This window comes from Lichenostomus cassidix, chromosome 5 (genome assembly GCF_008360975.1).
Source record: "Lichenostomus cassidix isolate B80296 chromosome 5, HeHo_3.0, whole genome shotgun sequence".
NCBI lineage: Eukaryota > Metazoa > Chordata > Aves > Passeriformes > Meliphagidae > Lichenostomus > Lichenostomus cassidix.
The window spans coordinates 46,770,870-46,797,123 of record NC_139486.1 but is presented as its reverse complement, the minus strand read 5'-3'; the positions used below and the strand labels follow the sequence as shown (position 1 = coordinate 46,797,123).

The following is a 26,254-nucleotide window of genomic DNA, read 5'->3' as shown; positions in this document are numbered from 1 at the left end:
CCAAAGCCTGATGCTAGAGGCAGGGACAAACCCTCTTCCTGCCTTGCAGTGGCCACTGTCACCTTAGTTCTATCAGATGTGAGTAGAGAGCTACTTCATACCTTGCTCGTCACTCAGGAGAGAAATCAGGGAGTCCAGAACTGAGCCTCTCTGTGTTCTGGAAGACTTAAGCATCCACACCAGCCATGTGTGGGTAGCATTTAATGGGCCAGTAGTAAATTAGTGTCCCATGGGACCAGCAAGGCAGCCCCTGAGACCAAGAGGTGTGCAGCTTCTGTGATCAGAAAGCATCCTCATCTTCTCTGTGGAATACATCTGCCAAGCAAAATGGAAAGGGACGCTACCTGAGCATTATCCCTGTGGTTTCCCCAAGTTCCACAGGGAAATCAGTGCTCCATTTGCTGCTCCTGGGGACCACATTGCTTGGCCAGTGCCATGAGCACATCAGACCATACACGTGCAAGCACACATTCTCAGCTGAAGGGTTAGAACAGCTCCTTCTACTGAACATCTGGACTTACACATATAAACTACTCAACGCTCTCTTCCAGAATTACAGAGTCTTTCATATCTTATCTCTCGAAAACCACTTATCAGCCCACGGCTTTCAGACTGCAGTCTCTCCCGTCTGCCAAAGTGGAACCCAGCCATGTAAAAACATGAATAACAGCAGCCCCTCTCTCCTCTCCCACGCGGATGGCTGCAGCTCCTCTGATGGGGGCTTGAACTTTGGGGGCAGCAGAAATAGCTCCATCTACCCTGCTGCTGTGGACTGGCAGAGGACGTTTAGCAGAGTTTAAACATGGGGCAATATATGCACTGGAGCATGAATGCCTCCTCCCATCCCAAGCTGAAGAAGGTGACAAGCTAAATGCACATATTTATTCTCTGAATTATGAAGACAGAGAATAAGGAAACATTTATAAGCTCATGTTGCTGCATGGGCTTTGGGCATTCCCTGGACCCTCCACATCAAACATGCACAAAAAAGACAGGTTTGTGCCCATAAATAAATATTAAAAATGGGAAATTATCTGGATGACTTTTTGTCAAATAAAAACTTCTTTTTAACTAAATATCCCTTTTGTTTTTAATGCTAACAAAATGCTCAGAGAAAGTTTTCTTTTTTGATATTTTGAAAGCCTTGTTTAGGAGAGAGGAGAAACCCTTTCACTGCCTTTTTTTGTTTTTCATCTCCCTTCTCCTTTTAAAGAAAAGAAAGGTGCAGAGGAGAAAGTGCAGGAAGGGCTTTTGTGCTTGTGAGCCATGAAAACACTTCAGGTTTCAGATTCACTGGGCATCAAAATTTCCACATGCCCCCCTTCCAAACTTTTCAAATCTTTCCATAAAAATTCTGAGGAAATTTCTTCCTCTGAGCCATGAGAGATGACATCATTAGACTTCAGTATGGTGCCTAAAAACATCTGTGTGTGTACTGCAGCACCAGATATTGGTCTAGACTTCAGAGCAACCAGAACCAAAGCAGACCAAGGGGGCTCTCAGTGAGCTGCTGGGGCTGCACCAGGCAGGAGGTGGATGGAGATGGGGCTGGGAGGAGGAAGGCAGTGATGTTTCAGCAGAGGAAAGCTTAACATAAAACAGGATCATCACTAGCTCTGGACTAGCTTAGCTAACATATTTCTCGGTTGTATGGACCCCACATGGGTCGTACATGTTTTTGTTCAGTCCAAAAGAGGTCTGTCGCAAGAACAACTGTCTCTGCTTTTGTTATGAAACTGAAGTTCAGGCACAAATCTCGCCTGATGGGTCTCATTCCAGAAGCCAGTGATACAATCCAGAGAATAAACATGATCATCAGGTACTAACTGGGAAATGGTGGGAATAATATCTGTAATAGCAGTGGCAGGAAGAGAGGGTACAGGTGCCTTCCCTTCTCTCCCCAAGTGTCCCCCCAACCCACATGCACTTTGGCCCCCATCAGCCAGTCCTCTCTGGCAAAAAAACATGCTTTCAGATGCTGCTGCCAAACCTCAGAAATGTATATTGCTGTTCTGGCTATGTTCAGGAGGAAGGGGAAGGGAAAGCAGTGTGCAATTTTCAACAGTTTCTCCTTGGAGAGGGGCCCCCTAATTTTCTGAAAGGGGCCATCGAGGAGGGGGGAGAAAAAGCAAGAGGCTCTGTCCCATTTTAATCCCTTTCCCCAAATTAGTTATACATGGGGAACCAATGATGGAGTTCCCTCTTTGGGCTCTGAGCCTCAAAACATTTCACAAGATGCCGAGCCCTTCTGAAACCTTTTGATCACATCCCTTCTGAGACTGCTGTGTTTATGTGCAGAGCTGTGCACATGGGCAGATGCTGAAGGGAAAGACGAGGAGCAGAAGCATCCTATGCTTGTGGCACTGCAGGTAGGGTTTTCAGGACAACACAGGCAAGGGAAAAAACCCAGCGAGAAACCACAATACAGAGAACAAAACAACTGTGGGATAAAGATCACTAGTGCTGCTGTGAGAGCTCAGCAACATCAGCCACAAAGCTCTTCTATGCCGCTGTCAGGACAACCTACCTGGAAACTTGTAGCTGGCTCCTTGCCGTGTTGAAACCTAGTACAGGGACTGCTCAGTGCTCTTTATTCAATGGGAAATTACCCAGTCTGCACAGAAACAAACCAACGTAACGATATTCACTCAACCTGATGGTCTGCATTGACCAAACAGGTTTGACATCAAGCAAGAACCACTTGCAAGCCCAGAGATGATTTCCACAAGCCCATGAGAGACTGGAGATCTTGGGATTACAGAGCCTCTCCCTGCCCCATGTGTTTTGATTACAGTCCTTCATAGCCTCAAAACCTTAAAGATAGAATAAATTGCTACTGGACTTACATCATTTAGGATCCTGTAGTCCAGTCACAGTTTTTCAGCTGACCAAGAAGGGAAGAAACCTCTCCTCAGATTAACCAGCATGAGGTCTGCGAGCCAAGATCCTCAAAGGCATTAGATCCTCTTGGAAATCAGTGGTGCTTAGACATTTTAGTAAGTATGTTCAAGGATCTGGACTGAAATACCAATGCCCACCTCCCTAAATAATTATGTTAAGTGTCTGGAAAAATTTACAAAGATGACTGGGAGACTGATGCATTTCTGGAAGTCTAAGCAAGGACATCAGTGTTTTGCTAAATTTTACTCAATACTGCTTATTAAACAAGAGCTCAACTAGTTTAATTAAAATTCATGGTAAATTGATTTACTTTCTCCAGTGCCAGTGCTTTGTATGGACATATTCAAAGGCATTTACTTCCATTTGGTTAAACTTCATAACTGACTCTTCTAAATGTTTCCACATGGTGGCTTGAATTTTTTTCTTTTTTTCTTTTTTTCTTTTTTTTTTTTTAAACTAAATCAATTTTAAACCAATTTTCATTACATTGGTGGTTTTGCATGTCCACAAGGCCTGTGGGCCTCTTGAATTTTAAAACTTGGCATGAAATTCAGCCCAAAATGCCAAGTGCTGAAACCCAATGAAAATGAAACCATTACAATCTATAGGGGAAGCTGCCTGCCACTCAGCCCTGCCCACGCTGCTGGCTGGACTGAGAGCACCTTCCCTGGGGCACCAGTCCTACACTGGACTGCATGCTAGGAATGGCTGAAACTTGCCTCTGGACACTGCCACTGCTTCATCCCAAGCAGGTTTGGGATTTGGCAGCAGTGAGCTCAAATCCTGGCTGGTAGAAATCGCTTGAAGCACAGCCTGTAAGAAGATCAAAATCCTGATCAGGAGCCTCTTTAAAACTGTGGCTTCAAAGCTGACTGGAAACCTGGCCCTGGGCTTCCCTGCAATTCAGCTTGGGTTTGCAAACTTGGCTGGTGTTAGGTTTCTTGCACCTAGTTTGGGGCTTTATTGTGAACATTTTGTGGAGATTCAGCTCTTGAAATTAAATGGGCTCTGTTGTTCAGAGCCTGGACCAGTGTCCCAACATTCATAAACTCCACACCAACCTATTTATCTTCATGTAATAGTTAACTAACTGAGGGTCTGATGCCTTATTTTCAAGGTAGAGGTTGTTGCTGTGTATTATCAAGTCAGTAAAATCAGATGGATGGATGGACAGATGGATGGATAGATGGATGGGATGAGGACTACTTACTGCTGCATAATGGAGGGCTTTGACTTAAAAAGCAACCTTTTAAACTAGTGAGGAGTCAGGTTTGTTACAGTCCTGTTTTCCCACCACTGAGTCTAGTATGCAAACCAAAAAGCAAAAAGACATCTTGCAGAAACACCCAGCAACTGGGATGTTTCAAAGCAGAGACAGTAGCTTTAGAAGAAACATCATCAGAGGTAAAGATTTGCTGCCTCCCAGAAGGTTTGGAGCAATGAAGAAAACCAATAATACCATCGTTTTCCAACATTACTGCTTTTAATACCTCTAGAAGTAGAAAAGAATGGGTTTATTTACAGTTCAACTCCTTTCCCCGCACAAAAACCCTCAAAAATGGTGACCATTCAAAGCAGAGCAAAGATGGTTCTTGGCAAAGGTTCAGCTTGGCTCTTATTACTGAGGGGAATGTGGTCATGTTGCTAAGATAGTGGCCTAGGAGTCAGGCCACTCTTCTTGGCTATCTCACCACCCCACCGTGTAACGTTGGAAAGTCACGTTTCCCCTCCATGGTTCCACATTCCTTGCCATCCTGTGCCTCCTGGCTATTCAGGCTGCCAGCTTTATGGTCCAAGTCTGTCTCCTACTGTTCTAGCTACCACCATAATTATGAGAATTTGATACATGCTACATTCCAGCACCCCTTCCCACAGAGCTTCATTAAACACCATGCCAGACTCCCCCATCCCTTCCTGGGACATACACACACTGTGAAGTACAATCTGCCCCCATCATCCACCAGAAGCACCCCAACACCCAGCTCCAAATGGACTACAACCCAGGGAGGCACTGTTTAGCAGTGACAATGCAAAGGTATGCCCTTGAAGCACAAGAAATATGAGCGTTTTGCCCTGAGGTGCACCTCTGCCCCAGCATGCATTTGTCATGACTGATTGAGTAAGGTGAGGGTTTCTACCTGACCTCAGAGGGCTGTTGAGCTCTCTGGCAATCCCTTGACTTTGCAGCCTGACATGCCTGCACCTTTATGCAAGCAGTACTGCACTGCATGCAGTCACAGGGTCACAGTGTGGCCCAAAGCATCAAGAGAATGTCTGGGTGTGACACTAACACCTCTTTTTTTTATACAGGGATTAAACCTCTGCTGTGCCAGAGGCAGGAGTTTTACAAGAGTATGCGACCTTTTTCCTCCCTGTTTTGCTCTAAGGATCCTTAACTCCAGGAGCCACCATGCCACTAAGAGCACAGGTCGTGCTTCTGCTTCAAAATCTCGTTAGAGGCTGTTCCTCAGGATGCCTTCAGGCAGCACCATGCTCAGTAGCTGTTCACTTATCTCTGGGCAAGACCTCCCATGCTGGGCACTTGGCACACACATGGAAGGACAGGCCCTGCACGAAGACTTTTCAGCCTCAACGGGGAAGGGACACAAAGGGGAAGAGGTTAAACAGGATTAGTGAGACCACCGTGCAGAGAACCAGTAAAGGTGGGATTAAAACCCAGAGAGCAGCATTTAGCTGCCCTGCACACCAGGGCACTTGGCCTTACTCCTTGCATGGCCCTTCCATGCATGTACATGGCCATGCACACATATGTGCATGTCTGTTATACATATGTATGTACAAAGATGGACATGGACACACATACTATGTTGGCAAAGACTGAATGTGCATACACATGCACATCACTGCTGCCAGTGGCATGTTGTGATTTGCCCTGTGCTACCTGTCAGGCACTCACAGCCCCTCATGGAGTGTCCCTCCTGACCCCCCAGCAGGAACTGTGCCCCATTATGACTTCTCCAGGCTGAGCCAGTGCAAAAAGCTAGGATTTCCAAAGGTGTAGGCAAGACAGTAAGATGATCACACTGAGATACTGTCTCAGTTCCTTCTCAGAGTTTGGTGCTGTGTGTTTTATCAACAAATAACATGTCTTTATTACTGCCAGCCCTGCTGAACCACTGAAGCTGCAGACAAGCAAGCTGTGTTTTCTTCTCTTTCATTTGTCATCAACACAATGGCCAGCCAAGTTCTCATTCCAGTATCTTACTTGTTGGTAACAACAAAAACAGGCAAAAAGGGAAAAGCAGATTTTTGGCTGGCTGTGGGAATGTAGAAGCATAGGTTTGGATAGGTAAAGTTAAAAAAAATTATGAAAATCACTGGGGAAATAGAAACATTAGTAAGCAAGAGTTTAAAACCAAAAAATAGGCTAATTCAGGTTTTCAGATTCCCCTGTTTCTCCTCTCTGAGATGGTGTTGTGTATTAATGCTCTCCATTCACCAGCACTGGGGAGCTCAGATGACAACTGAACCCGGTCAGAAGAAAACCAAGAAACCTTCCCCAAGTGTTTCACTTCCCAAAGTGAAATGGGAATGGTCTCTGCACTCAGGAACCATTCCAGGTCTGGATCACAGTCCCGCTGTTTACAGGATGCAGAGCTCAGGGCAGGGAAAATGCAGGGAAGAACATCGACAGACACCACTGAGGGAGTATCTCTGGAGTATGTTAGTAGGTTGCTGAAAGGGAGGAGCAGTTTTGAAACATGAGCACAGAGATAAGAATCTATTCCAAGGTGAGGATGAGCTAAATACGTCAAAGGCCTTTCAGCACAATCTGGGCACATGTGAACCCATCTAAATAGTAAACAGCGCATTTACTACTAATAGCCTCTTAATTTATTTATGGAGCCCCATCACACCGCAAATCTCTGTCATCTCCTTCACACACCAATCACCTGGCACCAGACGAGGGTGCGGGAGCTCTGCTCTGCTCTGCCTTTGCTACCTGTTTTTGGAGATAAGCACTAAATAACAGAGCCCTGCAAAACATGATAAGGCCCACGCTTCAAGATGGTTGACTGAAAATACTCATTTTCCGACTTGGAGACATTTCACAAGCTGTCTTAGTGCCTTGGAGCACCTCAAGGAACGGAAGGAAGAGGAAATACAAGCACAGAAGCCAACACAATCAACCCCGGGGTTGGGGAATCCCTCCTCTCATGTATACATGTGCATATGGATATATATCCACATTCGTCACTGCTATGGCAACTAAGACAACAAAGATATCCTTTTAAAGGCCCTGCAGTAAGGAGGAAAAATATTTTGCTATATATATCACTGCCTATTGACGTCACAAAATAACTTAAAATAAACTAACCTGTAAGTGTGGATCACGCTGGTCCTTTTTCCTCCTCTGTGGATATTGGAATAACGTTCACGTCACAATGAGCATCTGTTACCTTTCATGGAAAAAGTAACCAAAGAGAGCTGAGTTAGAAGGTTTTCTATCAAGCCCTCTCACATACTCTCACTTAAGCAACATAAAATAACCCCTCTCCTAAAACCTATGGAGCACTGTGTCCTGAGGGTCTCATTTAGTCCTTCCACGGGCAAAGCCCATGCTGACATCAGAGGAAATTGCCAATTTTAGTAATTAGTAAAAACTAAGAACCTGGGGTAAGCTGTGATTAATTCAGCTGAGCGTCTAAAGAGTTCACTGGGAAAAAAGCAAGCTGGTAGAAGTGAGTCTGGGCTGAACTGTAAAAATAAAACATTCCATTTGAAAGAGATTTTAGGAAGTTTGTTTCCACAGCCAAGATCTTATAGATCAGGGCATCCTGCCTCTTGTGCACGATGTGGAGGTAGCACCATGCACAGTGGGACTGACATGACTGGTGCTCTTTCCACTAATGCTACCAGAGCAATTATTTTATTGACAGCAGTAATAAATAAGTTGCTGCTATACACCCAATAAATACAGGTAAATGAAGTTACAATGCAGAGAGGAAAGCAGGGAATTTAGGACCTTAGTTGGCACTAGGGTGTACCAACACAAGCCTGCTAAAGTCAAAGTCCAAGGTGATCAAGCACAAGGAATGCTCCTTGGCTAGCAGGAGCAGATGAGAAATATACCTCAACTATGTTCCTATCCCAAATCATCTATTCAGCTCACCTTAGGAAGATCGTGTGGAACTGTCTCAAGTCCCTTTAGGCTAAATGTGTGTTTTAATCTGGCCTGAAGGAGGCTGAACTGCCAGCATGTCCTACCAGAGCCCCATAGAATGGGTTGAGGTGTTCTCAGAGTATGAGATATGTCATGATTCTCTCGAAAGCACCAGGGATATTTCAAAGCAACAGAATTTATTAGAGGTTTTTTTGAAGGCAAATCTCTCTTACTCAGTATGGTGAGTTTGAACAGATATAGCAAATGCAATGAGTCACTGGAGCATTGTGGGCCGTTATATACTATTAAGTCATCTGCCAGCCCATGGTGAACCCATTTGCAATATGCTATTACACAGCCACTTGATGTGTTGTGGATTTGGGTCTGTTCCTCTTCTCCTCAGGGTTTGTTTTTCTTCCCTTTTTTTTTTTTTTTTTTTTTGTAAGTCAAGCTACAGACTACAAATAACAAGAGCTGACACAATTCAGGCAGGTTTGAATCAGTCCTATGAAGGAAAATCAGTAATCACATAGGTTTTTAGAGGTTCAGAAATAGGCCATCTCTCCACTTCTCCTAGGTCACCTGCTTCTCAAAACTGCTGGAATTGCTGCAATTCTCACCCCACCTGCCCATGTGTCCCAAGTTTCCCTCTAAGCACAGGAAATCAGAGAGTTTGTTTTACCCCTGGGCTGCAGAGGAGCACTGACAGCCCACACCCAGCAACATGGTACTTCAGTAGCCTGTGTTACCTCCTAACTGGTGTGTATTAAGGTACACGTCATCTGACTTTTCTCACATCTCCTGTTATCTCCCAAATTCTCCCGCAGCCTCTTGTACCATCAGTCACTTCAGCTCTCCCCTTCAACAATTTCCTGAAGTACTTTGTCTAGAGATTGCCTTCTGTGGCTCAGCTTGGAGGGCATTCATCTTGCTTAGAGGACATAATGGAAGAGCCCCTCCTTATTTTTAATTCTTTATATCATCCAGTCTCACTATATATTTTCTCTCATGGTGGAGGAAGACAGATTGGCATCTTTCTGGAGATCCCCTCCCTACCTTTCCTCACCTGCCGATATGAATTTAGGAAGAAAACATATTTGTATTTCTACTGACTATAGTCTACTTCAGCCCCGATTTGTGGAAACTTACAGAGAAACACCTCTGCCACAGCTTCACCCCTCGCAAACATCTTCCCTTGCTTTCTTCCTCTACCCCATTTTTAACACCTTCCTTCACAGGAGATCATGCAGGCATCCAAAAGCCCTGCTAAGTGCTTCTTTCACCTTTTATTAATGCCAGGTGCCAACCCTTCCCACCACCCTAATCAGGTCCAGATGGGATGTGCCAGGCTCTCAAAGGGGCCCTGCACCTCTCTTCAAAGAGGGAGCTGCCCTTGCAAGGTCTGTTGCTATTTTTTGCAGGAGATGTAGCTCAGACAGGTTTATCTAAAGACCATGAATGTGCTAGGTGGCTGCTTAACACCGGAATAAGGAAAAAAAAAAAGCCATAGTTGGTGGCTGCACAAAGTAATTGGATGTTTTACCAATGCTTAAATACTAAAAATATAGAAAGTTTTTATAGTACTCCATGCTGTACCTAGAAAGCTATAGGATCACTGTGGGACGAGTCAGACTGGCAACCTTATGTCTGACATAAGTTATGTCTGACAGCTGCTAGTGCTGAGGTGCTTGGCAGGGAGAAATCTAGCTCTGATACCACAGGCCAGAAATCAGAGGAATGCCTTTTTCTCTACCCACAAAGAAGAAACATATAAGCAATATGCTCTAAAGCAGAGATTGCATAAAAAAGGCTGGCCACAGAATAACTTACAACTGATCTCAAGCTGAATATGGAAACAGGTTGCTTTGAAGACATCTGTCAAAGACCCTAGTTAAAACCCCAATAGTGGCTAAGGTCCAAGAGGAAGAGAAACAGAGAGGGGATATGGGGAGGCCTAGATTGAACAGTCATTTGTCAAGAGAATTGAAGTAGAAAAATAATGTGGAGTTCAAAGTCAGTGCCCAGCAAAAAAAAAAAAAGAAAAAAAAACAGGTATGTATAGCTACAAGCACAGCTGAAACAAGCCAGAATAAATACTTGGTGGGAAGAAAATGCCACAGCACAAGCCCTGGTGTGCATGGCACTGTGAACAGCAGCTCCCTCACCCCACTGAGCTTCTCCTTGGCTGCAGCAGAGGTACCTTGGCAGAGGAGGGAAGCACCAGAGGAGACAGACAGGCTTGGGTGGGACGGTGATGAGGAGCCAGCTCTGCACATACATGGTTTGACATTCTCAGTCTTGGGAAAACCCAAAATAGGTGGGCTTGTTCTCCGCCTTGGGTACACCTCCCCAGATCCACCCATTTTGGATTTTTACACTATTTGAGATAAATCTAGGCTTAGCTGTGGACATTTTTGAGGGCTAGCATACTGTGGCTTTCTTACCTGTGGTACTTCTTATCTTTTAATTCCCAACTTTACAGCAGAGCACTGTCTTGCTCATCTAAAGGCAAATGCAGTTTGTGCTCCCTGAAGTTGGCAACAGTATTTGCTTAGGCACCAGAGTCCAGAAAACAATGGGACATGCTGGTAAGGGTATTTCTTTGAAAGCTGTACACAGACTAAATGCACTTGAAAGTAGAAATTGTACAGGGGAAGGGAGTGTTTGCTGAAGGACTGAATGCCTGTCATGCTCTTGACAAGAAGGTATTAAAGAAGTTGAGGAAAACATTGAGACTTGTCTCTACTAGATAAGAAAGTCCTAAATAGAGGTGGGATGAGCACTGAGGGCATCACAAACAGCATACCTAGAAAAGCACACCTTGGCTGAGGGCAGAAAGGATGGGAACTGGCTAGGTTCAGTCTGTGGACCAAAAGAGGATAAGGACTAACTGGCTTCTCATAAAATACAAAATGATGGAGCCTTCTCTTTCTGCATGCTAAAGCATTGAATATGTTTGAGGAGGATTATCCAGAAACCAGCATATGCTGGTTCTTTTTTTATGCTGAATGTGTCAGCAAGGTCTTGGCAGACTGTGGGGAAAAAACAGAGTATCTATAAGAGTATCAAGGTTGTCATAGATCAGCAGCCTCAGCTGAGGTCTGTTACAGTCATTCAGCAATGACCCCATCTCTTCTTTCATCTTAGGATCCACTAGTTTCATCCATTTTCTTGCTTTTCTTCCCTTTTATCTGTTCATCCTGCAAAACAAAATACCACTGCCACATTCCTTCACTGGACTTTCACCAAGACTGGACCTTCCCGGTGGAGCTTTGCCAGATATGTCACAAAATCAGACAGTGCATTGCCACGGAGGAAATACTGTGTATATAAATACATAACTTCATGGAGAAAATATCAGGTCAGCTGAGGACCTGACAGAAAGGTGAGTCACTTCCATCAGATTGGTTTAGAAGATAAGGGTAAAGCCCTGAGAAAGCAAGTTCTCCTGAGTGGGTATTGCTCGAGTTGGCCAGATCCTCAGTGGATGCAAATTGTCATAGTTCCATGCAAATCATCTGGAAAATGATACCCTGGCTGGCAAGCTGCTAAGGTAACAACTATACCCCAGGGCAGTGCCAACTAATGCTGGCCATGGATCTGCCCATTAGCTGTACTGGTAGTATCAGCTTATGTGAACATATTTGTGGCTCTAGTAAACCTGGAAAAAATGAAATTTCCATGGGTTTGATGAGAAGTGAAACATTTGATGCTTTGGTCTCAAATTTTCTGCTGTCTTCCACAAGAAACAAAGGGCAAGGTTTTACAAATGGCCTTCTCTTTTTTCCCCCTTTTGGGGCAAATGTAGGAAAAAGTGTTATCTATGGAATTTCAGAACTTGTCCTTTAACGCAAAACACCAAAACCACCAGAAATAACATTCTCCTGGAAAATATAAGATTTAACTTTCCCCTAAGCCAAAATTGCATACTGATTGCTATTCATCATTCTGCTCCCCTCCTATGTACTCTATACATCTCCAAAATCTTACCACAGCAATCAAGGTTCAAGGAGTAGCTGGATGAAGCCACTCTTGCCAAAACAGGTATTCCCCACTTCTCTGTTCAGAAATGCCCTTCTCCAGAAGAGACTGGACAGCTGTTCTTTGTTGATATGCAGTCTCCCAGGACCCTCAGCAAACACATTCAGGAACCTGGTTACAGTCTAGGATAATATTTCCTTCCAGACTCGTCGGGATATGACAAGTTTTTTCCAAGTTACCAGTGCATGCACACAACCTGAAAGTCCAAAGGACAACTCCACAGCCCTTGTGCTGTTTGTTGAGCCTGCAGCCTACCTCATCTATCCAGCTGCAGGAGAACCCACCAAAGGTTGATGCTCCAGTACTGGAGTTGTGAAAGCCTCTACAGATATTGGGAAAATCCAGAATGTTATCAGCTGTTTCTCCTCATCCTGGCAGTAGGAAACTTTAAAAGATGGGTGTGCATTATGGATTTCTCCACCAACTTCTACCAGCAGGGCTTTTTTTTGTCCCTCCTTCTTCTTCAACATTTATAAAATGGGAGCAGAAATATCTGCCCCCCCTTAAGAAGATCAGCTTAATTAGGGCTCTCTTCCCAGGTCTCAGGTTTTACTCACCCCCCTGTGAAAGGGTTCCTACATGTGTCACTATAGTTTGAGCATCAAGGAAGGGCCACACACAGCTTTATAGGTGTGTCCTATAAGCATCACCATGTACCCTGGGGAGGTCTGGAAGTGGTCCTTGCTCCAGGCCTGGCTGCAATAAACTGTGTGGGTCTGTGTGCTTTGCACAATAGCACACCACAAAGGGCTGCCAAGGTCCAACTCACTCAGGTATATTATCTCAGCACAGCCCTGCCCCACTGCACCTCTGTCCCCTGAGCCCCACGAGGCTCACAGGGCACTACATTCTGCATTGCACTGGGCTCACTTGTCCTCTCAGTGTTCAGCACCAGCTGAGGACAGATCTATGCTTCGCTTTGCTTTTCCCTTCCTGTGTTTATTCCTAAGCCAACCAAAACACTCTTTGTGCTGGAGAGCAAGTCACCTATGACATGGGACCCTTATTTTTGAGCTAGGGGTGAACTGAAGACATGAGTCTGCCTGATCATCTGTGGAACATGCTGGTGGCAGATGGTATATAAACATTTGTTTTCTTATTACTCAAGAAGGGAAAACAGTTGGGAAAGCAAAAGTTTCTTCTTTTTTTGTTTTTTTCAAAAATTTAAGTTAATGAATGGAAAAAATCAACAAACTTCTGAAATTCTTTTTGATAAACAGGATTTTGTCTCCAAAAAAAAGAAAAGAGGGACTTGGCAGGGTCAAAGTCTGCTATTTTTCATTAGGACAAGATGATGGTATGGCAGGAATGCAGGACAGAGGGGTGCAGATGTGTGAAAGCATTTAGGAAAAGGCACCCAGGGATTAGAGAAGTGCCTGTTCCCAAAATGGGTTGATCTGAGGTAAAGGAAACCTTTGGGATAGGAAGATAGTAAACCCCTCCCCCGCCCCTTTTATAGTGGATATAAACAGTTTTACGGTATTTCCACCAAACAGAAGAAGAAGAAAAAAAAAAGATTTCTGCAACACACACATGTTCCCTATTAATTAGGACTGCTGTTAACAACACGTTGCGCCAGAGCTGCCAAGAACTGTCAGACGAAGGACAGGGAAGCCCACAGCGGAGGCTCTGCTGCCTCCCGGGGTCTGCCCGCCCGGCCAAACCCCGGTCCGGCTCTGCGCTGGGTCAGCCCTCGCCGCGGCAGCAGGGCAGGCAGCCGGGCTGGGGCAAGGAGAAATGCCCAACTGCACAGGCAGCCCCTGTTTGAATTTGGATTCCTCTCCCCCACACGCCAGCTACAGACATTTTCCACAGAAATTCTGGCTATGTTCGCTTTTGGTTGAGACTTTGGGACTATTTTTGGCTGTTTTAAAACATACTTAGGGGAGGCGCCTTCTACTTTTATTCACATAAAGGATCCTTATTTTTATGTATTAAGAGACATGGAAAGAGGAGGGGAGGCAGGGTGAGGGGAGAGCTGCTTTATGCTTTCATTCAGCTATGCAACAACAACACAAATCTACATGCAAACTGCCTTTCCTCCTCTGCAAGCTCCAGACACGCTCTTCTCTGTCGCAGAGACCACCCCTAGCATCCCAGTTTTCTCAAGCCATCACTGGGACAGAGAGCTGACCACTGGCTTTTAAGCCTCTCTCACCTTCGCACCTCCTTGCAGGCACTTCAAGGGCTGTGAGCAGCTTTACCCTCTTCCTATCAGATTCTCTCTTCTCAGCTCCCTCCTGAACTACTCCCTTCCTTCAAGCTCCCTGAATGCTGCTCTGGATTCGCCACTGGATGCAACCAAGGTTGCACACTGATGCACACACTGGACTGACTCACGTCAGGGTTAAAGCAGGGTCCTAAACTATCTTTTCCTCTTTAAATAAATGTAGGAAATAGTGTTGCAACAGTGCAGCAAAGTTCACTGCAGGATCTTGAAGGCGGGGAAAATGATTGTATTTTAAAGTAAAAATTATTTCCCCACACTTGTATACTCACCGTGTCTAAGCAGCCAGGCCATCAGCAGGCATCAAGAGGAGTGTTCCAAGTGCCCAGTCCAGGATCCCTTGCGAGGACACGGAGGAGGAGAGACACCAGCTACACACCAGCACATCTCCTTGACTCCTTGGAGGTTGGTGATGATTTGCTTGTTTTGGATCTTCCTTTTTGTACTGTTTAGGAGCGGACAGGGATTAGCCTCTCCACCCTGTCCCACCTCAGTGAATCATCCAAATGTACTCGCTGTCCTTAGGCTCTCGATCTGGGCAGCCTGAGAAGTTGCACTAGATATGTTGAGCTGCTAATGGAGGAGGATTTTTGCAGCTCTTCTGCTGCTGCCTCCACCCCCCACACCTCCTTCAGCCTCCCTCAGACCTAGCACCTCAGCTACAGGTCTCCATAGCAGGAGTATTCAGAGAGGGTAGAGCTGAAGACTGCTGTCTTTTCCAAAAGCTGCAGATGCCCAGAAGCTGGAGGTTTTTCTGTACAAGCTCCAGCCCTCTGACTGCTGGGATGCAGGACTACAGCTGTGTACCTATATCTCGCAAACTGGGCCAAGCAAAACATCTAAAGCACATCTAAAGCACAACACTCATCTGCGGTAAAAATTTTGGGATATTGGGACATGTTGCTATTCTCATTCTTCCTTTCAAATCCCTAAAATGCTGCTGTCAGAACTTCAGTCCTGCAGTTTTGTGAGGCTTTATAGCTACAGTGATGCCAAAAAAAAATTAACTACATATATTCAACTACATATATTCAACATCATCTCTACAACATCGTGTGAGGAAATTCTCTTAGCTGCTGTCCAAAGCTCTGGTGACTTGTTCTTGAAAGGAAAGCCATTTCAGACAGGCAAGAAAACATCCTGGTCTAGATTTTCAAGAGCAGGTAGTGGTCTGAGTGAGTTCCCTATTACACATCCAAAGGACATTATTTTCAGATTATGCTGGGTGTCTTTCTGCTAACAGCTTTCCTCCTAGACATGTTGAATCAAGAGTGGAAAAAGACACCAGAACTACAAGGATTTCTGAACTACTGGAGGAGACTGGACATTTTTCTAGGGTGTAAGTTAACAGGAACCATTTAACAGTGTGACTAAAGAACCACAGGATCTTGGTGCACTTCGGGAGAGCTCCTTGGATCACCTGTTCAGATTCACAAGAAATAAAGGGAATGTTCAGACTGAATTTCAGAAGGGCACCACAGTGCTGTTTTGCAGAACATATACTAAGGTTTTTGGTTAAAATACTTTAGTTTTAGATAGTTTATATTTTTGAAAATATTAATAATTTCTGTAGAAAGCTTACAATTTTATATACAACTAATCAATGTATTTAAAAACTTTTTTCTTTTTTTCTTTTTTTTAAGAAAAATGGAACCTATGTGAAAACTTTCAAATATCTCTTCAAATATCCCTTTTAATGACATTTGAAAATCTAATTTCCCCTTTGGGGCACGTTGCAAGAATCAACAATAGTAACAGTTTGATGTCTGTCTTGTTTCAATCCAGCGGGGTGGGGGGGAGGGAGGTTTGGCAGAAAGTATTATTGTCATGTGGGAGTCTCAGAAATGAGTTGTCTCCTGGCTAATATTCTTCCACTGCAATGGTAAGTCAAATAGGCTAGTAGCCACGGCAACAGCACAGAATTCTGAACTATTGCTATGGTTATTTCACATCACTTCGGGGCTACCCCAGTTCATACCGTTATCACTCAAGACATTATTTCATAGTGATTTCATTAATTAAGTGCAATTTGATATATGAATAACACCCACATTCATTTTAACAGAGGTCATGGTAACTGCACTTCTGCCTGAAATGAAGACAAGCCAAACTGAAACAATGTTACAGTTTTAAAATAAACACACAGAGACCGACTGAGTTCATAGGTGCAGAACAGCTGTGTCACATCTCTTCTTTATCTCACCTACAGTACATATCTTCCTAAGGAAGGTTTGGGGGAAAATGTGGGGGCTACAGCATCCCTAACCCCATATCTCTCATGTACCCTGCAAGGAGGGTTGGATTTGGTGAAGGTATGACATGTGAGCAGTCAGTGAGAATAATACCTGACAAAATTAGGAGTAGCAGCCCGACTTCCACCTGTAAAAAAACCAGCAGCTTCCTAAGTATCATAATTTGATGTGAATAATTTGAAGAAGTTACAAAAGACTTTCAGCCCTGAACAAACACCTAGTTTAGGAACACTTCCTCATCAGACAATGCAAAGAAAGGACAGAGGTAACCATTCCCATAGCTGATGGAGTAACTGGACCACAGGCAGAGAAAAGACCAGAAGCAAAACGACAAGAAGAGCCCAGGTTTCAAGGATACCATATTGCAAAGGCTCAGCATTGATTTGCTGGAGGCTGAGCGTGATCTCCTATGTAGTATCAGTATCAGCAAGACAGCAAGTCAAAAAGGCTTCTACATGGCACTTCTTGAAGATGTTTTCATTCAAAGTTTGTTTTCCTGTCTAATGGCACCAATGCCCAAGAAAGCCACAACAACCCTGAGCTGGTGTTTTGTGCCAGAGCTGCACAGCTGATCAAACAACAGGAGGTTCCTGGTTTATCTCCTATGTTCATTTGTATTGCCATTTATTACTGTTCAAAAACATACACCAGGTTTCCCAAAACAAACCTTTGAAGGGCCATGTGTCCCCCTCCAGTGTCAAGTTACGTAATTTGACTGTGATATCTGGGCCTTCTCTGACCAAGAAGGCAAAAAAGCACAGCCAGCCAACCAAAAAAAAAAAAAACCCAATAACAAACAATAGCAAGTTCAAAAGAGTTCAAAAGACCCATTTTTCAGAAAATTGAATAATTATGTATTCTGCAAAGACAAACCCTTTAAAGTGTTTCTGGTTTCAGAAATATTTTTTAAAATCCAGTGTTCCTGTTGCTTTCCAGAGTTATCTGAATTCCTTCAAAAGCCCACTCAAGGTTAAAGAAGAAAAACAATGTTATTCTAATGGAACGCAGCATTATTTTTTTTTTGTTATTACAAGATTTGAAATACAGTTGCAAAAGCAGAGCTAGAAAACCAGAAAGATGCAAATTTAGTGTTTCAGTTAAATTTTTTTGCTTTTTTGTCACCTGGGGTTTTTTCTGAGATGTTCCTCCTCCAGAGAACTGCTTCAAAGCAGCTCTCAAAACCCCCCTTTTTTTCTCTACTACTGTTTTATTGTGCAGTCTTGTTTTAGCAGTTTGAGAATATGCAGGGAAGTGATTTCTCTACCTAAGCTCATCATTTTGTTTAGGAACTCACAGAAATTGCAGCTAGCAGCTCATCATTTCATAAACATCCTAACTGTATGCTCTAGAGATATTTTCTGTGTACAAACAGTTTCAGTCCAGTTTCAGCTACTGCAATTTCTCTGATAACAACTTGCCATGTTTACATCCATCTGAAACATTAAAGCCCTCTGGGGAACAGTGTGGGTTCTTGATTATTTATCTGTTTGATCAACCTGAACAACCTAGTCGCGATATTTTCAAAAGGCTGACTTCTCGGCAGCTGGAACACCGGGGGGTTTGGTGTTACTTGTCCTTCTTTCCTCAGCTGCCTAATCTCCCTGCCTGCTCCTTAGTGAAGATGTTAATTCAGAGCAGAGCTGGCAGCAGTCCCCCTGCTGCCCCAGGGGGTTCCTCCTAGCAGTATGCAGGCAGTCATTAGTCTCTGACTATAGTCTGTCAGGCAGTCCAAGCCACTGGTCCCTGTTCAAGCCAAACAGGGATGTCACATCATGCCAAGTCATGCCATAAAGTAACAGTAGAAATAACTTACGTTTCAAATCCCTGAGGGCAGCTACCCCATCGGGCTGGCGGATTAGAATACAGATGCTAAAGCGCAAGGAATGGTGCTGGGGTCTCCAGCTTGCACGGGAGGGAAATGGTTTAACACCGAAGAACAGAGGAACAAAAGAAGTGTTTGAGCCAGGTTCAGCCTAAGCCATTTCATGTACCTAACTGATCTGCCTAATTGAGGGCCTCTTCTGAGCAGGAGGTTAATATACCTTAGCCTTACCTGTCAGGAGGTGGGACAGCTACAGCCAGAGCGGGATGAACCACTTTGTAACAGCAACTCTCTCTTTTCAGTGACTGTAAGGATCCTTGGGCATTTTGTGGCATGCAGGGTGAATGGGGAGTAATTAGAGTACTCTAGATATTTTAATATTTTAGAAAAATAGCTCGCATGTATCACAAGGGCATGCACATAACCTTCAATGTGCTACTGCTATGAGCAGGGTCACACAGAAAGACATACCCGCTGTGAAAGGAATACATGACAGTAAGAGGAAAATAGGAAAATAAATGTAACTTGGAACAAGCATTAAAAAAAAATTCCAATAAAATAGCATTTTCCCCTCAAAATTAATTTTTCCAAAGTCTATAGGGTTTCAAAAGAAAACCAGGCACTCTTGAAAAGGGATTTTCTGGTAGCAAACCATTTCTGTAAAAATGTGGACAAAACTCTCTCAGGGATCAGGATGATTCAGTGCTGTTGGAAATATTTAGTAGTTATCTGCAGTGAGATGGCAATATTTTGATTATTTAGACTTCTGATGAGCATGGATCATTACAAATAGCTTATTATGAAGCATATAAAATGAGGTGGTAACTGGATAACTTGACAACAAATTATTTTCACTATACATAAGTGCATGACAGTCTATATTGGAAAATGATAAATTACACCATTCATGTGCCCTGAATTCACTGTAATCTCTCAACGGGGAAAAAATCTAGGTTAAATAATGGGCAACTAAACAGAGACATATGTTCAATGTGCACTGCAGATCAGAAAGGCAACGAGATGCTGGAAATCCTGCAACAATAGCTTTCCTCAAGCTGGAGCTGCCAGTTGAAACTGAGAAATGCCGACACTTCTTTTTGCCTGATATATCCTCTAAAATATCCATCTCTCCTTCCACTCCAATGAGGCATGAAGTTGGTAGCACCACACAGCACTGGAGGAAGTGTTGCTTTGATTTGTGTGCTGCCATGCATGGTGCTGGCAGTTCATCCCTGCTCCACATATCCCGCTCTGTGACTCCAGCCCTTCATCTGAGGCTGCTCTGCAAACTGCCAGGTACTCAGGGGTTAGAATGCAGGTGTCTGATCACCTCTGATGAAACCATCCATATCACTTGTGTGGGCTGCTTGTGTTTGGAAGGAAAGAGTGCAGAGCTGATCCTTGGAGAAAGAGGGTTTTTGCTGCCCATGGAGGCAGCACTGTAGGATGACACTAGAGCCAGATGCCATCCAGATTGTTGGGGAAGCAATGGGAGAGCTGGCTCCTCCAAAAACAACCCAAGCTAATGGCACAGCTCACGATTTTTGATCTCCACACCTTCACGCCAGGTGCATGGACACCTCTAGGGTGTCCATCCAGGTGGAGGGTGGGCTCCAATCAGGAGAGGCATGGGCAGAGGTGGTTGCCCGAGGGGCCAGCTGGCCAGCGGGTGGACAGGGTGAGCCGGCCCTGAGATGCATGCGTGGCTCTGGCCCGGCATTTCGTCTGTGCAGGAGGGGGGCTGGCGGCAGCAGGCGAGCCAAGTCAGAGCATAGCCAAGTGAGAATGTTCTGGCAGCCCTTCCTGGCAGCCTAAGCGAAGTTATTTATCACTTTGTGCATTTTCCTTCTCATCTGTGTACAGCCGGCTCCAATGGCTCAGCTTGCATTTTGCCTTCCAGAGCCAAGCCAGTCCCTTGGCTCTGCTCAGTCTTGGCTGTCCATTCACACCTTCTGTCTCCTCCAGCTCTTCCTGGAGTAGTGCAGGACTGCAAATTAGGAGTAGGTGTCTATAGCCAGGGAAGAGATCGAAGCATCAGCAACCTACACCAATGGCAAAGAGCACATCTCTCCCAGGGAGGGAGAACACCACGCTGCTGTTTACTGGGGCTGAGGAGTTGTGCACAGTTTGTGCTGCTCCCAGGCAGCCTCTGCTGGAGAGCTCCAGTGCCTGCCGGCAGCTCAGAGACATTTTCTTTTATTTATTTTAAGGATTGTGCCTTTGAGCTGATTTTTTCCAAACTGGTGGATGCAAAACCAGTGAATTTACAGCAAAATTTTCCAGTTCTATGGACGCTTTTCCATACTGCTGATGAATTTGGCCAAAATATCTAACAAGGGTGTCTAAACTGGGCTTGAAAATAATACCAGCTGCATTCAGATACTTATCAGGCTCACATTTGCTCTTGATAAGGGCACACCACACTCTTCTAAACAGTGAAGATTGCAAAAGCAGATCAATACTAACTCTATTACACCTTGCATCATCAAAAGCCTGGGCAATAGTTTGTCCTATGCTTCAGTACCCTGCCTAAAGGGAGAACACCCCTGAATTTAGCTGTCGTTTCTCTCCTCCTCCCTGAGTTGCCCCTGCAGTTTTGTCTGGGGCTGCTAAATTGCCTGCCAGAGTAACAGCAAGACTTCATTTGACCTTGCCGAGTTTCAGGCAGTGTAAAGATTTATGTTTTTCTATTGGATGTCGCACTCTAGAAGCTGCTAGATAATTGCCAGCCTCTGCAAGGCCACATCTTGACTACCTTCTAGCCCTCTTGGTCCCAACAGGGCAAAGCCTCCTGTTATTCTGATCAGGCACTTCTTTGTTTCTAAATCATTCTGATCAGGTGGTGGAAGGATATAAAACAGGACAAAGTGAGGCTGAACAAGGCACCTGGTCTGCAGAGGATTCCCAGAAGCACTCATGACAACAAAGTGCATGGAGCAGCAGCTTCCCATCATAAGCCCCTGATTTTCACATCCTGAGAACTTTCCAAAATTGGGCTGCAATTTCTCAGATTTGGTCTCTGCCTGAAGGTAGAAGAGGAAGTTGAGTAAAATCCCTTCAGACCTTCTGAAATGAGGAGAGAATGAAAAATTGCATTTTCTTATTGTAATAAAAATTCTAACCATTTTTTTCTCTGTAAAAGGCCACATCAAGCTCCTTGGAATTTGAAACTTGGTGTGGGTATAGCTCTCATTACAAGCCAGATTCAAAGCAAGCTGAGGTCAATAACTGTGTCTCCTTTGATTTTGCCTGACTCTGAAGAAGACCCTACAGCTAGGTAAACAAATCATAGAAAAAATCGTTCAGAACAGTTGTGCCTATTTTCTACTTGGGAGTTGCCTGGGAACAAGCTCCATTTATTTGCAATGTGTCTAGGGTTTAGATGTATTCACCAAAGCCCAGCTTTGCTCCATCCTCCTCAATTTTTATTTTAGAACCTTGCTCCATGAATAATCTCCCCAAAGAAAATATCCACCAGCAGATGAAAGGACATCTTTAGGTAAAGAATTTGTAACTAAATCATTTCTACACCTTTTTTTTTTTATAGCTGGGTCACAAGCGGATGATTTGTCAGTATTATGCATCCTTCATGCACATCCCAGTGTATCTGAGGTCCTGGAACCTGTTCACATTTCAGTGTGCTGAAAGGTAGAGAGCAGCAAAGCCCTTGGCAGACTGAGGACTGACCTCCAGATCTCCCTGCAGCTCCAACTTCGGGACCATCGTTTCTTTTGGCATCAGAGCTCAGAGGTCTTTCTTTGTTAAATTCTATTTCAGTTGGTTTAATTCTTGCTGGAAGAGGATTTAGTAAAACAAACAAAACACCTTACCAATGTGAATATTCACAATTAACAACAAAACTCTGAAACAGGAAGGTCATTTCTTGGGGAGGGAGATTGGTATTATTTTGAATGAAGGGAGGAGTGCAAAGATCTTGCAATATTTGCTGTAAATGGGTTGTTATGGTGAACATTCCTGTCAGCAAGTTCATTAGCTCAGAGATCCACGAGTGAACAGAGACCAAAAAATATGTTTAAAAATTCAAGAACAGATTAGTGGATGATATTTTGCAATCTTTGTCTAGCTCTGCTTCTCACTGAGAATTAGTAACTTTACTCCAGGCCAGATTCAAACAGTCTTACTCATGCAGAGCAGCACCGTGTTTTATGAGTAACCCCAGTGATATTTAGGGCTGTATTTTGGAATAAGATTGGAATCAGAGAAAGACAGTGGGAGGCATGGCTGAATCACCTTGATTAATAAGTGTAAGATTGTTAGCTTTTTATGTGTCTATATAAATAAACACAACGGGAATAAGGAGGGATGTCTGGATTGACAGGCATGTGAGGGAATTTATAAACATATTTTTGCAATATACAGCAGACTTCTCTTTTAACAGAAAAGGACAACACCCAAAAGTTACTTAATATCAGGAAAAGAGGAATTCACACCTTCAGAAACAATAGAAGATCAGGCCCTTTTGTGGGTTTTACTCTCAACAGTTCTGGCTGTTGCCTGTGGTATTACATAAGGTCTACACTGCTCTCCATAGAAGTGATGGATGAAGTTTTCAGAGCTGCCCAAATGTCTTGAAAGCATGTGGTCCATTTTCAAAAATAATAGGATCCTAGGGATTCTAAATCCCATTGAATTTCAGCACTTCTGGGAACGGTCTCATTAACTTCTAAATCAGTATGCATTTTCCAGTTTGTTATGCTCCCCATTTCATTTTATCTCGGGACTCCAGCCATCAGCCTACATCAATAACAAGATCATCAGAGGGCAGGATTAAAAAAGGAAAGCACGGTTGTGCCCAACTGCTCTGTCAAAATGCCTCCAAGACCCATGGCAGACTCCTGACGTTACCAGCGAGCGAGGAAGGAACCAATTCAAAGCTCGCTGATGTAAAGGAAAGTCCACTCATTTCTATGGATTTCAGTGAGGCTTGGATCAGGCCCTGGAAGAATAAGGATGACATAAAAATAACATGACGTCTGCCAGATTCACCAATATGCTCTGATGTTTTGCCCAGCTCAATGATGCAAAGCAGATGGGGAGCACTGACAATCCTGGCCCTCTTCAATCACTTTACTCTGTCTCTCGGATTAGTTTTCATCAGGCATTTTATTCACGACATAAATACATTTATCTCATTAGTGCTTCTGCAAGGGTATTTCAGAAGAAAAATCACCACATTTTAACTTTATCAGAGGAAAACTTTCCGCATTTTATCACTTGGTGACTACCAATTTTCAACGAGGTTTCTAAGAAGTTTATTATGGAGCCTCTGAATTTTGCTGGATTTATGCAGGGCTTGTAATTAGTTGAGTTTGGTATTTTCTTCCATACTACTTTGGCCAAGCAGAGTGCACAATTTTGCCATTTGACTGTTGCACCTTCAAATGGGTCATTGGGACAATTATTCTGCAAAATACAAAGCTCACCTTTAAGTTCAAGCTCATGCTTAAATCTCATCAAAGCTATCATAAATAAATATGTGAACAATTTGCTGAATCAGTGCCAGAAAATGCATTGAAAAGAAACCAACCCCCTTTGAAAATTACATCAGTGTCTCTACCTTCTCCTAGCCTATTGCTACACAAAAAGGAGCTAAAATCCATTGGGAAATACTTATATATGAGGAGTTTGTGCACTCAGTGCCTCAAAGAAAAAAGAAAAGGCATTGTCCTGTCTAACTTTATAGGCCAGAAACAAGCAATAAAGATGTAATATAGGCTGGGCTTTTAGTATGCATGATTATAATAAATATAGGCATTAATAGACATTAAAAGTTGCTGAATGACTGAGAAGCTGAGTAGATTGGATGACGTCCCTCAAAATGAAATAATCTATATTTGGCTGGTAATTCATTTCTTCCAAGATGCTTTCTGCTTGACTCTGCATATATTCCTCATAGCAGGAATAACTTGGGCGATTGCAGTCTGGCTCCAGCCCCAAGCCAGCCAACTCAGGAATGAGCATTAGTACTGAAAGACAAGATCTGAGTTTCCATGTTCCCACCAGACACTTCTCTACGAAAATGTCCCAAACTATTCGCACAACAGCTGCACTGCTCAGAGCTTGCTCCCTGGCATAAGGACTTGACCACAATCACACCACATAAGGGTCAAATTGGCCCCAAATGTGAGAGCCATCCTGCACACTTTTGCCCCCGTATTTAACAGGCTTTTCCAGAGCATGTCCTGTTCATCAGAGCTGAGGGTGGCATAGGGTGTCTCCACCCTGGAGTGACAATCTTCTGCCAGCTACAGCACATCCACAGGGTCTGGCCTGCAGTGCCATATGTATGACTGTGCTTGAGCACACAAAGGGAGGAGAGACAACACAGAAATGCACAAGATCAGGCACAACACTCAAGCCTGGGTTACCTCATTTTAGAGGTATCTTTACGTTATAATGATCAATTGTATTTGAGAGGTGAAAACCAGACTACAGAAGGATGGGTAAAGCACTGAGACAAACCTGCCACACACACTTTGGACAAACAGTTTACAGTGAAACTCCACTTCTGGCTCCACTGCTGACTTACAAAGGAAAACAATTACCCCTGTGTACTCAAATTCTTCCTCTGAAAAGAAAGGATCACTTGTCATATATCACTTGTCATCTCTCTGGACTGTAAATGATTCAAGGCAGGAACTGTCTCTCCATGAGCACAGCTGCAGTACTGTCAAGACCTAGCCATGGGTGAAGTGTTACACATCACAACTCTCCTTCCTTCAGACTGAACTGCAATTTTGCCATGTCTAATTTTGTCTTATTGCTCCCAACATTATAGTGCTTGGCCATACTTCCTCTCCCTTCCATTCTGTTTATTTGTAGAAAGGAAGAAATGCCTCAGAATAATGTGTTTGTGCTGCTACATAAAGGCTAAGCCAGAGTCAAGATATTACTGGAACAAATAGTGAGACAGAGACAAAATGTTTATTTTCCTGTTGGGCATAGTGATGATGAGATCATGTCCTATCACAGTGCCTTTCAATTCTGCTAACACCAGTACCACACCTACACCAAATCAACCAGTGGAAGTTCAGCTCCCTAGTCTTTTGGGCAGACTTGAAAGATCTAGTCTTGGGTATTTCATACAAGGGCCAAAGTAGGTGAAAAAAATGTTTGAAATACAAAGGAGCTGCCCTTAATGGACCATCAGAGAGTTCCTTTACTACATGAAAAGCAGACAATTGGCAAGGGGCCAGGATGCAGTAGGTCTGTGGAATGTTACAGCATGGTTACTGACTCTAGGAACTCACCAGTTCTGAGGGCATACAGTGATTTCCCATCTGATCTGCAGAAATCTCCCTTTTGGCTTCCACCATGACTGGTTCCACTCCTGGGCACTACAGAGAAACAAGAAAAGCGTCAGGAGAAGATCCCTATGTGACCCCTGTGCCGTCGTCTCTGTTCAATTTGAAAGCAAGTCCTCAGTCCCAGAGGCCTCATTAATTCCAGCTTCATCCCCTGGCCCAGCCATATGTATCTATCTTGTTTATTTTTGGAGGCAAAATATATTTTACATGTTTTGAGTGACCTTGGGTGAAACAGTCTTCCTCCAAGGTTCCCCCATCCAGACAGGACTATAAAACAACTGTCCCATTTTCCATGGTGACTTTGCCCAACAGCAAGTAAAGCACAATCAAGAGATTATTCAAAAAGTCTCAGAAACAGTCACCGGAGTAGATTTCACAGGCAGCAATGTCAAGACTGTAAAACATGTTTGATGGAGCATTTTACATTGCTTTAAATTTGGAATTCTTTGGAGAGTTCTGAGGGTTTTTCTAGAAACAAACACAACCTTCATCCTCTATGCACATACATGTACACACAAAAAGCTCCTTCATGGAATGAGGAGCTGGCATCCTGGGGCT

At 43.8% G+C, this 26,254-nt stretch overlaps 1 long non-coding RNA gene across 1 annotated transcript in view; it reads right to left on the bottom strand.

Moving 5' to 3' along the window:
* LOC146436544 (uncharacterized) overlaps positions 1 to 25,777 on the bottom strand; it is a 61,793-nt gene extending 36,016 nt beyond the window's left edge. Inside the window, exons 1-3 of the long non-coding RNA XR_014852699.1 lie at positions 25,640 to 25,777; positions 14,567 to 14,739; positions 7,241 to 7,322 (exon numbers count right to left, since the gene is read on the bottom strand). This is a non-coding gene — a long non-coding RNA (uncharacterized LOC146436544). The remainder of the gene's footprint in view (positions 1 to 7,240; positions 7,323 to 14,566; positions 14,740 to 25,639) is intronic.
* Positions 25,778 to 26,254: the final 477 nt, after the last annotated feature.